The sequence below is a fragment of the Oncorhynchus nerka genome, linkage group LG28, assembly GCF_034236695.1.
Source record: "Oncorhynchus nerka isolate Pitt River linkage group LG28, Oner_Uvic_2.0, whole genome shotgun sequence".
In the NCBI taxonomy this organism is placed as follows: domain Eukaryota; kingdom Metazoa; phylum Chordata; class Actinopteri; order Salmoniformes; family Salmonidae; genus Oncorhynchus; species Oncorhynchus nerka.
This window is the reverse complement of record NC_088423.1, coordinates 18,464,547-18,481,255: the sequence shown is the minus strand read 5'-3', so window position 1 is coordinate 18,481,255 and position 16,709 is coordinate 18,464,547. Positions and strand designations below refer to the sequence as shown.

The 16,709-nt window shown below is 43.9% G+C and overlaps 1 protein-coding gene across 1 annotated transcript in view; it reads right to left on the bottom strand.

Annotated features, from left to right (window-relative positions):
* The window catches only part of LOC115113835 (calcium-activated potassium channel subunit alpha-1a), a 253,005-nt gene that overhangs the window by 132,637 nt on the left and 103,659 nt on the right, over positions 1-16,709 (bottom strand). The window lies entirely within an intron of this gene.

Genomic DNA, 16,709 nt, shown 5'->3' with positions numbered 1-16,709 from the left:
GTCGTGTCCCCTGTATATATCTTTTTCGTTTTTTACATATTTTTCTTCGCATATCTCTTTAAAAACTTTTTGCTAAACCTAAGCTTCCAAATACTCTCCTGCAACCCGCCTCACCCAATGTAGCTATTTTTCCTAAAGTATTTATATTTATATTTACTTCGGAACCGGAACCCCTCAACTGAAGCTCAACTGAAGCTAGCCAGCTAACCACTAGCCATGCTAGCGGTCTTCAGCTAACCGGTCATCAGCTTAACCTTCAGCCCGGAAAGCTCTCGCCAGTTCGAACAACGCGACTCTAACCAGAGCATAACGGACCTATTTATTTTTTCATCCCCGGATTCTTCCCCGGATTCCCACCGCAAATGGAAAATTTTTCGGCTGGATCTTCACAACTAGCTATCTAGCTATCTACGAACTGTTAGCTTGCTAGCACAGGCCTGCTAACCGTCTGCATCGCCGCGTCCCAAACACCCATATTTACTTTCTATCTCTTTTTGATTTTTAATTTGTTTATACCTTCCAGAAACCTGCCTCACCCAATGTGACACGGAATCGCTATTATTTTAAAAATTTTAGAACACACTCAAGAACCTCCAGAAGCTAACCAGCTAACTAGCTACAAGCTATTTAGTCATTGTTAGTTTTTTTAAACCTGGATAACACTCGCCAGTCCAGCTTCCCTGCCCCATCCACCGCTGCCCCCTGGACACTGATCTCTTGGCCACATAGCTGATGCACGCTGGACTGTCCATTAATCACGGTACTCCATTCTGCTTGTTTGTTTTATCTGTTGGCCCCGTTGCCTAGTCAACGCCATTTTACCTGCTGTTGTCGTGCCAGCTGATTAGCTGTTGTTGTCTAACCTACTGTTTTAGCTAGCTTTCCCAATTCAACACCTGTGATTACTGTATGCCTCGCTGTATGTCTCTCTCAAATGTCAATATGCCTTGTATACTGTTGTTCAGGTTAGTTATCATTGTTTTAGTTCACAATGGACCCCTTAGTTCCACTCTTCATACCCCTGATAACTCCTTTGTCCCACCTCCCACACATGCGGTGACCTCACCCATTACAACCAGCATGTCCAGAGATACAATCTCTCTCATCATCACCCGGGGCCTGGGCTTACCTCCGCTGTACCCGCATCCCACCATACCCCTGTCTGCGCATTATGCCCTGAATATATTCTAGCATGCCCAGAAACCTGCTCCTCTTATTCTCTGTCCCCAACGCACTAGGCGACCAGTTTTGATAGCCTTTAGCCGCACCCTCCTACTACTCCTTCTCTGTTCCGCGGGTGATGTGGAGGTAAACCCAGGCCCTGCATGTCCCCAGGCACCCTCATTTGTTGACTTCTGTGATCGAAAAAGCCTTGGTTTCATGCATGTCAACATCAGAAGCCTCCTCCCTAAGTTTGTTTTACTCACTGCTTTAGCACACTCTGCTAACCCTGATGTCCTTGCCGTGTCTGAATCCTGGCTCAGGAAGGCCACCAAAAATTCAGAGATTTCCATACCCAACTATAACATCTTCCGTCAAGATAGAACTGCCAAAGGAGGAGGAGTTGCAGTCCACTGCAGAGATAGCCTGCAAAGTAATGTCATACTTTCCAGGTCCATACCCAAACAGTTCGAACTACTAATTTTGAAAATTACTCTCTCCAGAAATAAGTCTCTCACTGTTGCCGCCTGCTACCGACCCCCCTCAGCTCCCAGCTGTGCCCTGGACACCATTTGTGAATGGATCGCCCCCCATCTAGCTTCAGAGTTTGTTCTGTTAGGTGACCTAAACTGGGATATGCTTAACACCCCGGCAGTCCTACAATCTAAGCTAGATGCCCTCAATCTCACACAAATCATCAAGGAACCCACCAGGTACAACCCTAACTCTGTAAACAAGGGCACCCTCATAGACGTCATCCTGACCAACTGGCCCTCCAAATACACCTCCGCTGTCTTCAACCAGGATCTCAGCGATCACTGCCTCATTGCCTATATCCGCTACGGAGCCGCAGTCAAACGACCACCCCTCATCATTGTCAAACGCTCCCTAAAACACTTCTGTGAGCAGGCCTTCCTAATCGACCTGGCCCGGGTATCCTGGAAGGACATTGACCTCATCCCGTCAGTTGAGGATGCCTGGTCATTCTTTAAAAGTAACTTCCTCTCCATTTTAGATAAGCATGCTCCGTTCAAAAAATGCAGAACCAAGAACAGATACAGCCCTTGGTTCACTCCAGACCTGACTGCCCTCGACCAGCACAAAAACATCCTGTGGCGGACTGCAATAGCATCGAATAGTCCCCGTGATATGCAACTGTTCAGGGAAGTCAGGATCCAATACACGCAGTCAGTCAGGAAAGCTAAGGCCAGCTTCTTCAGGCAGAAGTTTGCATCCTGTAGCTCCAACTCCAAAAGTTCTGGGACACTGTGAAGTCCATGGAGAACAAGAGCACCTCCTCCCAGCTGCCCACTGCACTGAGGCTAGGTAACACGGTCACCACCGATAAATCCATGATTATCGAAAACTTCAATAAGCATTTCTCAACGGCTGGCCATGCCTTCCGCCTGGCTTCTCCAACCTCGGCCAACAGCTCCGCCCCCCGCAGCTCCTCGCCCAAGCCTCTCCAGGTTCTCCTTTACCCAAATCCAGATAGCAGATGTTCTGAAAGAGCTCCAAAACCTGGACCCGTACAAATCAGCTGGGCTTGACAATCTGGACCCTCTATTTCTGAAACTATCCGCCGCCATTGTCGCAACCCCTATTACCAGCCTGTTCAACCTCTCTTTCATATCGTCCGAGATTCCCAAGGATTGGAAAGCTGCCGCAGTCATCCCCCTCTTCAAAGGGGGAGACACCCTGGAACCAAACTGTTACAGACCTATATCCATCCTGCCCTGCCTATCTAAGGTCTTTGAAAGCCAAGTCAACAAACAGGTCACTGACCATCTCGAATCCCACCGTACCTTCTCCGCTGTGCAATCTGGTTTCCGAGCCGGTCACGGGTGCACCTCAGCCACACTCAAGGTACTAAACGATATCATAACCGCCATCGATAAAAGACAGTACTGTGCAGCCGTCTTCATCGACCTTGCCAAGGCATTCGACTCTGTCAATCACCATATTCTTATTGGCAGACTCAGTAGCCTCGGTTTTTCGGATGACTGCCTTGCCTGGTTCACCAATTACTTTGCAGACAGAGTTCAGTGTGTCAAATCGGAGGGCATGCTGTCCGGTCCTCTGGCAGTCTCTATGGGGGTGCCACAGGGTTCAATTCTCGGGCCGACTCTTTTCTCTGTATATATCAATGATGTTGCTCTTGCTGCGGGCGATTCCCTGATCCACCTCTACGCAGACGACACCATTCTATATACTTTCGGCCCGTCATTGGACACTGTGCTATCTAACCTTCAAACGAGCTTCAATGCCATACAACACTCCTTCCGTGGCCTCCAACTGCTCTTAAACGCTAGTAAAACCAAATGCATGCTTTTCAACCGATCGCTGCCTGCACCCGCATGCCCGACTAGCATCACCACCCTGGATGGTTCCGACCTTGAATATGTGGACATCTATAAGTACCTAGGTGTCTGGCTAGACTGCAAACTCTCCTTCCAGACTCATATCAAACATCTCCAATTGAAAATCAAATCAAGAGTCGGCTTTCTATTCCGCAACAAAGCCTCCTTCACTCACGCCGCCAAGCTTACCCTAGTAAAACTGACTATCCTACCGATCCTCGACTTCGGCGATGTCATCTACAAAATAGCTTCCAACACTCTACTCAGCAAACTGGATGCAGTCTATCACAGTGCCATCAGTTTTGTCACTAAAGCACCTTATACCACCCACCACTGCGACTTGTATGCTCTAGTCGGCTGGCCCTCGCTACATATTCGTCGCCAGACCCACTGGCTCCAGGTCATCTACAAGTCCATGCTAGGTAAAGCTCCGCCTTATCTCAGTTCACTGGTAACGATGGCAACACCCATCCGTAGCACGCGCTCCAGCAGGTGTATCTCATTGATCATCCCTAAAGCCAACACCTCATTCGGCCGCCTTTCGTTCCAGTACTCTGCTGCCTGTGACTGGAACAATTGCAAAAATCGCTGAAGTTGGAGACTTTATCTCCCTCACCAACTTCAAACATCAGCTATCTGAGCAGCTAACCGATCGCTGCAGCTGTACATAGTCTATTGGTAAATAGCCCACCCATTTTCACCTACCTCATCCCCATACTGTTTTATTTATTTACTTTTCTGCTCTTTTGCACACCAATATCTCTACCTGTACATGACCATCTGATCATTTATCACTCCAGTGTTAATCTGCAAAATTTTAATTATTCGCCTACCTCATGCCTTTTGCACACATTGTATATAGACTCCCCCTTTTTTTCTACTGTGTTATTGACTTGTTAATTGTTTACTCCATGTGTAACTCTGTGTTGTCTGTTCACACTGCTATGCTTTATCTTGGCCAGGTCGCAGTTGCAAATGAGAACTTGTTCTCAACTAGCCTACCTGGTTAAATAAAGGTGAAATTTAAAAAAATTAAAATTAAAAAACACACTGAGAGGTAACATAAAGGTCCCAGTAAGTAGCCTACTCTGGGGATATCACATGTACTGAGGCAGATAATATGTTCATTAATTAAAGCTGGAATCCAGAGCGGTGAAACTGCCACGTCCATTTCAACAAATACTGTTTTATCCCTGTCACGCCTTGGTCTTAGTATTTTGTGTTTTCTTTAATTATTTGTTCAGGCCAGGGTGTGACAGGGGTTTATTGTATTGTCGTATTGGGGTTTTTGTAGGCATTGGGATTGTGAATGATTAGGGGTGTGTCTAGTTAGGCTTGGCTGCCTGAGGCGGTTCTCAATCAGAGTCAGGTGATTCTCGTTGTCTCGGATTGGGAACCGTATTTAGGTAGCCTGAGTTTCACTTTGTAGTTTGTGGGTGATTGTTCCTGTCTCTGTGTAGTGTTCACCAGATAGGCTGTAATAAGTTTCACGGTCCGTTTGTTGTTTTGTATTCAATAGTTATTTCATGTATCGCTATATCTTTCATTAAAGTCATGAGTAACCACCACGCTGCATTTCGGTCCTCTCTTTCTACAAACGAAGAACGCCGTTACAATCCCTCTGACATCATTGAAAATCATTGAACACACAATAGAACAGTAGAGTATGTACCACCATTTTCTTTTTACCACAATGCTGGATGCTCATTTCATCAAAGCAATAACAAATGTGCCTCTGGTGGACAGTGGTGCTGTTTTGCCAATCGCAGATCTCAGCTTTAAGGCCAAGGATAAATCATTCTTAACTGGCACTGTTAGAATATACACACACAGTAGCTACACATCACATCATCTCATTCTGACAGGGTTATAAAAGAGAGTGCGAGGCTACATCTACACCCATGAACACACACACACACTAGCTTAGCTGAAAGGGAACACACACAAACACAGAGAGAACTGTGCAGTATGCTACACACTAGCTGAAAGGGAATACAGCACACAGAACTGTAAATAGAGCAGTATGCTACACCCTAGCTGAAAGGGAATACAGCACACAGAACTGTAAATAGAGCAGTATGCTACACCCTAGCTGAAAGGGAATACAGCACAGAGAACTGTAAATAGAGCAGTATGCTACACCCTAGCTGAAAGGGAATACAGCACACAGAACTGTAAATAGAGCAGTATGCTACACCCTAGCTGAAAGGGAATACAGCACACAGAACTGTAAATAGAGCAGTATGCTACATCCTAGCTGAAAGGGAATACAGCACACAGAACTGTAAATAGAGCAGTATGCTACACACTAGCTGAAAGGGAATACAGCACACAGAACTGTAAATAGAGCAGTATGCTACACACTAGCTGAAAGGGAATACAGCACACGGAACTGTAAATAGAGCAGTATGCTAAACACTAGCTGAAAGGGAATACAGCACACAGAACTGTAAATAGAGCAGTATGCTACACCCTAGCTGAAAGGGAATACAGCACACAGAACTGTAAATAGAACAGTATGCTACACCCTAGCTGAAAGGGAATACAGCACACAGAACTGTAAATAGAGTAGTATGCTACACCCTAGCTGAAAGGGAATACAGCACAGAGAACTGTAAATAGAGCAGTATGCTACACCCTAGCTGAAAGGGAATAGAGCACACAGAACTGTAAATAGAGCAGTATGCTAAACACTAGCTGAAAGGGAATACAGCACACAGAACTGTAAATAGAGCAGTATGCTACACCCTAGCTGAAAGGGAATACAGCACACAGAACTGTAAATAGAGCAGTATGCTACACCCTAGCTGAAAGGGAATACAGCACACAGAACTGTAAATAGAGCAGTATGCTACACCCTAGCTGAAAGGGAATACAGCACATAGAACTGTAAATGGAGCAGTATGCTACACCCTAGCTGAAAGGGAATACAGCACACATAACTGTAAATAGAGCAGTATGCTACACCCTAGCTGAAAGGGAATACAGCACACAGAACTGTAAATAGAGCAGTATGCTACACCCTAGCTGAAAGGGAATACAGCACACAGAACTGTAAATAGAGCAGTATGCTACACCCTAGCTGAAAGGGAATACAGCACACAGAACTGTAAATAGAGCAGTATGCTACACCCTAGCTGAAAGGGAATACAGCACACAGAACTGTAAATAGAGCAGTATGCTACACCCTAGCTGAAAGGGAATACAGCACACAGAACTGTAAATAGAGCAGTATGCTACACACTAGCTGAAAGGGAATACAGCACACAGAACTGTAAATAGAGCAGTATGCTAAACACTAGCTGAAAGGGAATACAGCACACAGAACTGTAAATAGAGCAGTATGCTACACCCTAGCTGAAAGGGAATACAGCACACAGAACTGTAAATAGAACAGTATGCTACACCCTAGCTGAAAGGGAATACAGCACACAGAACTGTAAATAGAGCAGTATGCTACACCCTAGCTGAAAGGGAATACAGCACACAGAACTGTAAATAGAGCAGTATGCTACACCCTAGCTGAAAGGGAATACAGCACACAGAACTGTAAATAGAGCAGTATGCTACACCCTAGCTGAAAGGGAATACAGCACACAGAACAGTAAATAGAGCAGTATGCTAAACACTAGCTGAAAGGGAATACAGCACACAGAACTGTAAATAGAGCAGTATGCTACACCCTAGCTGAATGGGAATACAGCACACAGAACTGTAAATAGAGCAGTATGCTAAACACTAGCTGAAAGGGAATACAGCACACAGAACTGTAAATAGAGCAGTATGCTAAACACTAGCTGAAAGGGAATACAGCACACAGAACTGTAAATAGAGCAGTATGGTAAACACTAGCTGAAAGGGAATACAGCACACAGAACTGTAAATAGAGCAGTATGCTACACCCTAGCTGAAAGGGAATACAGCACACAGAACTGTAAATAGAGCAGTATGCTACACCCTAGCTGAAAGGGAATACAGCACACAGAACTGTAAATAGAGCAGTATGCTACACCCTAGCTGAATGGGAATACAGCACACAGAACTGTAAATAGAGCAGTATGCTACACCCTAGCTGAAAGGGAATACAGCACACAGAACTGTAAATAGAGCAGTATGCTACACCCTAGCTGAAAGGGAATACAGCACACAGAACTGTAAATAGAGCAGTATGCTACACCCTAGCTGAAAGGGAATACAGCACACAGAACTGTAAATAGAGCAGTATGCTACACCCTAGCTGAAAGGGAATACAGCACACAGAACTGTAAATAGAGCAGTATGCTACACCCTAGCTGAAAGGGAATACAGCACACAGAACTGTAAATAGAGCAGTATGCTACACACTAGCTGAAAGGGAATACAGCACACATAACTGTAAATAGAGCAGTATGCTACACACTAGCTGAAAGGGAATACAGCACACAGAACTGTAAATAGAGCAGTATGCTAAACACTAGCTGAAAGGGAATACAGCACACAGAACTGTAAATAGAGCAGTATGCTACACCCTAGCTGAAAGGGAATACAGCACACAGAACTGTAAATAGAACAGTATGCTACACCCTAGCTGAAAGGGAATACAGCACACAGAACTGTAAATAGAGCAGTATGCTACACCCTAGCTGAAAGGGAATACAGCACACAGAACTGTAAATAGAGCAGTATGCTACACCCTAGCTGAAAGGGAATACAGCACACAGAAATGTAAATGGAGCAGTATGCTACACCCTAGCTGAAAGGGAATACAGCACACAGAACTGTAAATAGAGCAGTATGCTACACCCTAGCTGAAAGGGAATACAGCACACAGAACTGTAAATAGAGCAGTATGCTACACCCTAGCTGAAAGGGAATACAGCACACAGAACTGTAAATAGAGCAGTATGCTACACCCTAGCTGAAAGGGAATAGAGCACACAGAATTGTAAATAGAGCAGTATGCTAAACACTAGCTGAAAGGGAATACAGCACACAGAACTGTAAATAGAGCAGTATGCTACACCCTTGCTGAAAGGGAATACAGCACACAGAACTGTAAATACAGCAGTATGCTACACCCTAGCTGAAAGGGAATACAGCACACAGAACTGTAAATAGAGCAGTATGCTACACCCTAGCTGAAAGGGAATACAGCACATAGAACTGTAAATGGAGCAGTATGCTACACCCTAGCTGAAAGGGAATACAGCACACATAACTGTAAATAGAGCAGTATGCTACACCTAGCTGAAAGGGAATACAGCACACAGAACTGTAAATAGAGCAGTATGCTACACCTAGCTGAAAGGGAATACAGCACACAGAACTGTAAATAGAGCAGTATGCTACACCCTAGCTGAAAGGGAATACAGCACACAGAACTGTAAATAGAGCAGTATGCTACACCCTAGCTGAAAGGGAATACAGCACACAGAACTGTAAATAGAGCAGTATGCTACACCCTAGCTGAATGGGAATACAGCACACAGAACTGTAAATAGAGCAGTATGCTACACCTAGCTGAAAGGGAATACAGCACACAGAACTGTAAATAGAGCAGTAAACTACACCCTAGCTGAAAGGGAATAGAGCACACAGAACTGTAAATAGAGCAGTATGCTACACCCTAGCTGAAAGGGAATAGAGCACACAGAACTGTAAATAGAGCAGTATGCTACACCCTAGCTGAAAGGGAATAGAGCACACAGAACTGTAAATAGAGCAGTATGCTAAACACTAGCTGAAAGGGAATACAGCATACAGAACTGTAAATAGAGCAGTATGCTACACCCTAGCTGAAAGGGAATACAGCACACAGAACTGTAAATAGAGCAGTATGCTACACCCTAGCTGAAAGGGAATACAGCACACAGAACAGTAAATAGAGCAGTATGCTAAACACTAGCTGAAAGGGAATACAGCACACAGAACTGTAAATAGAGCAGTATGCTACACCCTAGCTGAAAGGGAATAGAGCACACAGAATTGTAAATAGAGCAGTATGCTAAACACTAGCTGAAAGGGAATACAGCACACAGAACTGTAAATAGAGCAGTATGCTACACCCTTGCTGAAAGGGAATACAGCACACAGAACTGTAAATACAGCAGTATGCTACACCCTAGCTGAAAGGGAATACAGCACACAGAACTGTAAATAGAGCAGTATGCTACACCCTAGCTGAAAGGGAATACAGCACATAGAACTGTAAATGGAGCAGTATGCTACACCCTAGCTGAAAGGGAATACAGCACACATAACTGTAAATAGAGCAGTATGCTACACCCTAGCTGAAAGGGAATACAGCACACAGAACTGTAAATAGAGCAGTATGCTACACCCTAGCTGAAAGGGAATACAGCACACAGAACTGTAAATAGAGCAGTATGCTACACCCTAGCTGAAAGGGAATACAGCACACAGAACTGTAAATAGAGCAGTATGCTACACCCTAGCTGAAAGGGAATACAGCACACAGAACTGTAAATAGAGCAGTATGCTACACCCTAGCTGAATGGGAATACAGCACACAGAACTGTAAATAGAGCAGTATGCTACACCCTAGCTGAAAGGGAATACAGCACACAGAACTGTAAATAGAGCAGTAAACTACACCCTAGCTGAAAGGGAATAGAGCACACAGAACTGTAAATAGAGCAGTATGCTACACCCTAGCTGAAAGGGAATAGAGCACACAGAACTGTAAATAGAGCAGTATGCTACACCCTAGCTGAAAGGGAATAGAGCACACAGAACTGTAAATAGAGCAGTATGCTAAACACTAGCTGAAAGGGAATACAGCATACAGAACTGTAAATAGAGCAGTATGCTACACCCTAGCTGAAAGGGAATACAGCACACAGAACTGTAAATAGAGCAGTATGCTACACCCTAGCTGAAAGGGAATACAGCACACAGAACAGTAAATAGAGCAGTATGCTAAACACTAGCTGAAAGGGAATACAGCACACAGAACTGTAAATAGAGCAGTATGCTACACCCTAGCTGAAAGGGAATACAGCACACAGAACTGTAAATAGAGCAGTATGCTACACCCTAGCTGAAAGGGAATACAGCACACATTACTGTAAATAGAGCAGTATGTTACACCCTAGCTGAAAGGGAATACAGCACACAAAACTGTAAATAGAGCAGTATGCTACACCCTAGCTGAAAGGGAATACAGCACACAGAACTGTAAATAGAACAGTATGCTACACACTAGCTGAAAGGGAATACAGCACACAGGACTGTAAATAGAGCAGTATGCTACACCGTAGCTGAAAGGGAATACAGCACACAGAACTGTAAATAGAGCAGTATGCTACACACTAGCTGAAAGGGAATACAGCACACAGAACTGTAAATAGAGCAGTATGCTACACACTAGCTGAAAGGAATACAGCACACAGAACTGTAAATAGAGCAGTATGCTACACACTAGCTGAAAGGGAATACAGCACACAGAACTGTAAATAGAGCAGTATGCTAAACACTAGCTGAAAGGGAATACAGCACACAGAACTGTAAATAGAGCAGTATGCTACACCCTAGCTGAAAGGGAATACAGCACACAGAACTGTAAATAGAGCAGTATGCTACACACTAGCTGAAAGGGAATACAGCACACAGAACTGTAAATAGAGCAGTATGCTACACCCTAGCTGAAAGGGAATACAGCACACAGAACTGTAAATAGAGCAGTATGCTACACCCTAGCTGAATGGGAATACAGCACACAGAACTGTAAATAGAGCAGTATGCTACACCCTAGCTGAAAGGGAATACAGCACACAGAACTGTAAATAGAGCAGTATGCTACACCCTAGCTGAAAGGGAATACAGCACACAGAACTGTAAATAGAGCAGTATGCTACACCCTAGCTGAAAGGGAATACAGCACACAGAACTGTAAATAGAGCAGTATGCTACACCCTAGCTGAAAGGGAATAGAGCACACAGAACTGTAAATAGAGCAGTATGCTACACCCTAGCTGAAAGGGAATAGAGCACACAGAACTGTAAATAGAGCAGTATGCTAAACACTAGCTGAAAGGGAATACAGCATACAGAACTGTAAATAGAGCAGTATGCTACACCCTAGCTGAAAGGGAATACAGCACACAGAACTGTAAATAGAGCAGTATGCTACACCCTAGCTGAAAGGGAATACAGCACACAGAACAGTAAATAGAGCAGTATGCTAAACACTAGCTGAAAGGGAATACAGCACACAGAACTGTAAATAGAGCAGTATGCTACACCCTAGCTGAATGGGAATACAGCACACAGAACTGTAAATAGAGCAGTATGCTACACCGTAGCTGAAAGGGAATACAGCACACAGAACTGTAAATAGAGCAGTATGGTAAACACTAGCTGAAAGGGAATACAGCACACAGAACTGTAAATAGAGCAGTATGCTACACCCTAGCTGAAAGGGAATACAGCACACAGAACTGTAAATAGAGCAGTATGCTACACCCTAGCTGAAAGGGAATACAGCACACAGAACTGTAAATAGAGCAGTATGCTACACCTAGCTGAAAGGGAATACAGCACACAGAACTGTAAATAGAGCAGTATGCTACACCTAGCTGAAAGGGAATACAGCACACAGAACTGTAAATAGAGCAGTATGCTAACCTAGCTGAAAGGGAATACAGCACACAGAACTGTAAATAGAGCAGTATGCTACACCTAGCTGAAAGGGAATACAGCACACAGAACTGTAAATAGAGCAGTATGCTACACCTAGCTGAAAGGGAATACAGCACACAGAACTGTAAATAGAGCAGTATGCTACACCCTAGCTGAAAGGGAATACAGCACACAGAACTGTAAATAGAGCAGTATGCTACACACTAGCTGAAAGGAATACAGCACACAGAACTGTAAATAGAGCAGTATGCTAAACACTAGCTGAAAGGGAATACAGCACACAGAACTGTAAATAGAGCAGTATGCTACACCCTAGCTGAAAGGGAATACAGCACACAGAACTGTAAATAGAACAGTATGCTACACCCTAGCTGAAAGGGAATACAGCACACAGAACTGTAAATAGAGCAGTATGCTACACCCTAGCTGAAAGGGAATACAGCACACAGAACTGTAAATAGAGCAGTATGCTACACACTAGCTGAAAGGGAATACAGCACACAGAACTGTAAATAGAGCAGTATGCTACACACTAGCTGAAAGGGAATACAGCACACAGAACTGTAAATAGAGCAGTATGCTAAACACTAGCTGAAAGGGAATACAGCACACAGAACTGTAAATAGAGCAGTATGCTACACCCTAGCTGAAAGGGAATACAGCACACAGAACTGTAAATAGAACAGTATGCTACACCCTAGCTGAAAGGGAATACAGCACACAGAACTGTAAATAGAGCAGTATGCTACACCCTAGCTGAAAGGGAATACAGCACACAGAACTGTAAATAGAGCAGTATGCTACACCCTAGCTGAAAGGGAATACAGCACACAGAACTGTAAATGGAGCAGTATGCTACACCCTAGCTGAAAGGGAATACAGCACACAGAACTGTAAATAGAGCAGTATGCTACACCCTAGCTGAAAGGGAATACAGCACACATAACTGTAAATGGAGCAGTATGCTACACCCTAGCTGAAAGGGAATACAGCACACATAACTGTAAATAGAGCAGTATGCTACACCCTAGCTGAAAGGGAATACAGCACACAGAACTGTAAATAGAGCAGTATGCTACACCCTAGCTGAAAGGGAATACAGCACACAGAACTGTAAATAGAGCAGTATGCTACACCCTAGCTGAAAGGGAATACAGCACACAGAACTGTAAATGCTACACCCTAGCTGAAAGGGAATACAGCACACAGAACTGTAAATAGAGCAGTATGCTACACCTAGCTGAATGGGAATACAGCACACAGAACTGTAAATAGAGCAGTATGCTACACCCCTGAAAGGGAATACAGCACACAGAACTGTAAATAGAGCAGTAAACTACACCCTAGCTGAAAGGGAATAGAGCACACAGAACTGTAAATAGAGCAGTATGCTACACCCTAGCTGAAAGGGAATAGAGCACACAGAACTGTAAATAGAGCAGTATGCTACACCTAGCTGAAAGGGAATACAGCACACAGAACTGTAAATAGAGCAGTATGCTAAACACTAGCTGAAAGGGAATACAGCACACAGAACTGTAAATAGAGCAGTATGCTACACCCTAGCTGAAAGGGAATACAGCACACAGAACTGTAAATAGAGCAGTATGCTACACCTAGCTGAAAGGGAATAGAGCACACAGAACTGTAAATAGAGCAGTATGCTACACCCTAGCTGAAAGGGAATAGAGCACACAGAACTGTAAATAGAGCAGTATGCTAAACACTAGCTGAAAGGGAATACAGCATACAGAACTGTAAATAGAGCAGTATGCTACACCCTAGCTGAAAGGGAATACAGCACACAGAACTGTAAATAGAGCAGTATGCTACACCCTAGCTGAAAGGAATACAGCACACAGAACAGTAAATAGAGCAGTATGCTAAACACTAGCTGAAAGGGAATACAGCACACAGAACTGTAAATAGAGCAGTATGCTACACCTAGCTGAAAGGGAATACAGCACACAGAACTGTAAATAGAGCAGTATGCTACACCCTAGCTGAAAGGGAATACAGCACACATTACTGTAAATAGAGCAGTATGTTACACCCTAGCTGAAAGGGAATACAGCACACAGAACTGTAAATAGAGCAGTATGCTACACCTAGCTGAAAGGGAATACAGCACACAGAACTGTAAATAGAACAGTATGCTACACACTAGCTGAAAGGGAATACAGCACACAGAACTGTAAATAGAGCAGTATGCTACACCGTAGCTGAAAGGGAATACAGCACACAGAACTGTAAATAGAGCAGTATGCTACACACTAGCTGAAAGGGAATACAGCACACAGAACTGTAAATAGAGCAGTATGCTACACCGTAGCTGAAAGGGAATACAGCACACAGAACTGTAAATAGAGCAGTATGCTACACCTAGCTGAAAGGGAATACAGCACACAGAACTGTAAATAGAGCAGTATGCTAAACCTAGCTGAAAGGGAATACAGCACACAGAACTGTAAATAGAGCAGTATGCTACACCCTAGCTGAAAGGGAATACAGCACACAGAACTGTAAATAGAGCAGTATGCTACACACTAGCTGAAAGGGAATACAGCACACAGAACTGTAAATAGAGCAGTATGCTAAACACTAGCTGAAAGGGAATACAGCACACAGAACTGTAAATAGAGCAGTATGCTACACCGTAGCTGAAAGGGAATACAGCACACAGAACTGTAAATAGAGCAGTATGGTAAACACTAGCTGAAAGGGAATACAGCACACAGAACTGTAAATAGAGCAGTATGCTAAACACTAGCTGAAAGGGAATACAGCATACAGAACTGTAAATAGAGCAGTATGCTACACCCTAGCTGAAAGGGAATACAGCACACAGAACTGTAAATAGAGCAGTATGCTACACCCTAGCTGAAAGGGAATAGAGCACACAGAACTGTAAATAGAGCAGTATGCTACACCCTAGCTGAAAGGGAATAGAGCACACAGAACTGTAAATAGAGCAGTATGCTAAACACTAGCTGAAAGGGAATACAGCATACAGAACTGTAAATAGAGCAGTATGCTACACCCTAGCTGAAAGGGAATACAGCACACAGAACTGTAAATAGAGCAGTATGCTACACCCTAGCTGAAAGGAATACAGCACACAGAACAGTAAATAGAGCAGTATGCTAAACACTAGCTGAAAGGGAATACAGCACACAGAACTGTAAATAGAGCAGTATGCTACACCCTAGCTGAAAGGGAATACAGCACACAGAACTGTAAATAGAGCAGTATGCTACACCCTAGCTGAAAGGGAATACAGCACACATTACTGTAAATAGAGCAGTATGTTACACCCTAGCTGAAAGGGAATACAGCACACAAAACTGTAAATAGAGCAGTATGCTACACCCTAGCTGAAAGGGAATACAGCACACAGAACTGTAAATAGAACAGTATGCTACACACTAGCTGAAAGGGAATACAGCACACAGGACTGTAAATAGAGCAGTATGCTACACCGTAGCTGAAAGGGAATACAGCACACAGAACTGTAAATAGAGCAGTATGCTACACACTAGCTGAAAGGGAATACAGCACACAGAACTGTAAATAGAGCAGTATGCTACACCGTAGCTGAAAGGGAATACAGCACACAGAACTGTAAATAGAGCAGTATGCTACACACTAGCTGAAAGGGAATACAGCACACAGAACTGTAAATAGAGCACTATGCTAAACACTAGCTGAAAGGGAATACAGCACACAGAACTGTAAATAGAGCAGTATGCTACACCCTAGCTGAAAGGGAATACAGCACACAGAACTGTAAATAGAGCAGTATGCTACACACTAGCTGAAAGGGAATACAGCACACAGAACTGTAAATAGAGCAGTATGCTAAACACTAGCTGAAAGGGAATACAGCACACAGAACTGTAAATTGAGCAGTATGCTACACCGTAGCTGAAAGGGAATACAGCACACAGAACTGTAAATAGAGCAGTATGGTAAACACTAGCTGAAAGGGAATACAGCACACAGAACTGTAAATAGAGCAGTATGCTACACCCTAGCTGAAAGGGAATACAGCACACAGAACTGTAAATAGAGCAGTATGCTACTCCCTAGCTGAAAGGGAATACAGCACACAGAACTGTAAATAGAGCAGTATGCTACACCCTAGCTGAAAGGGAATACAGCACACAGAACTGTAAATAGAGCAGTATGCTACACCCTAGCTGAAAGGGAATACAGCACACAGAACTGTAAATAGAGCAGTATGCTACACCCTAGCTGAAAGGGAATACAGCACACAGAACTGTAAATAGAGCAGTATGCTACACCCTAGCTGAAAGGGAATACAGCACACAGAACTGTAAACAAGAACTTGGCTCATCATGTCAATACAGAGAGATGAGGCGACAGTACAGCGGGGGAGAAACAGCGAAGCCTTCAGCCTAGTCATATAGCTAACACAATAACAAAACAAGGGCATTGAGTGACACCCTCTCTCTCTCTGCCTGTCTAATAGGGGAGGGCCTTTTGAATACAATTGAACATGTAGTCTATCTAAAGCCTGCTCCCAGA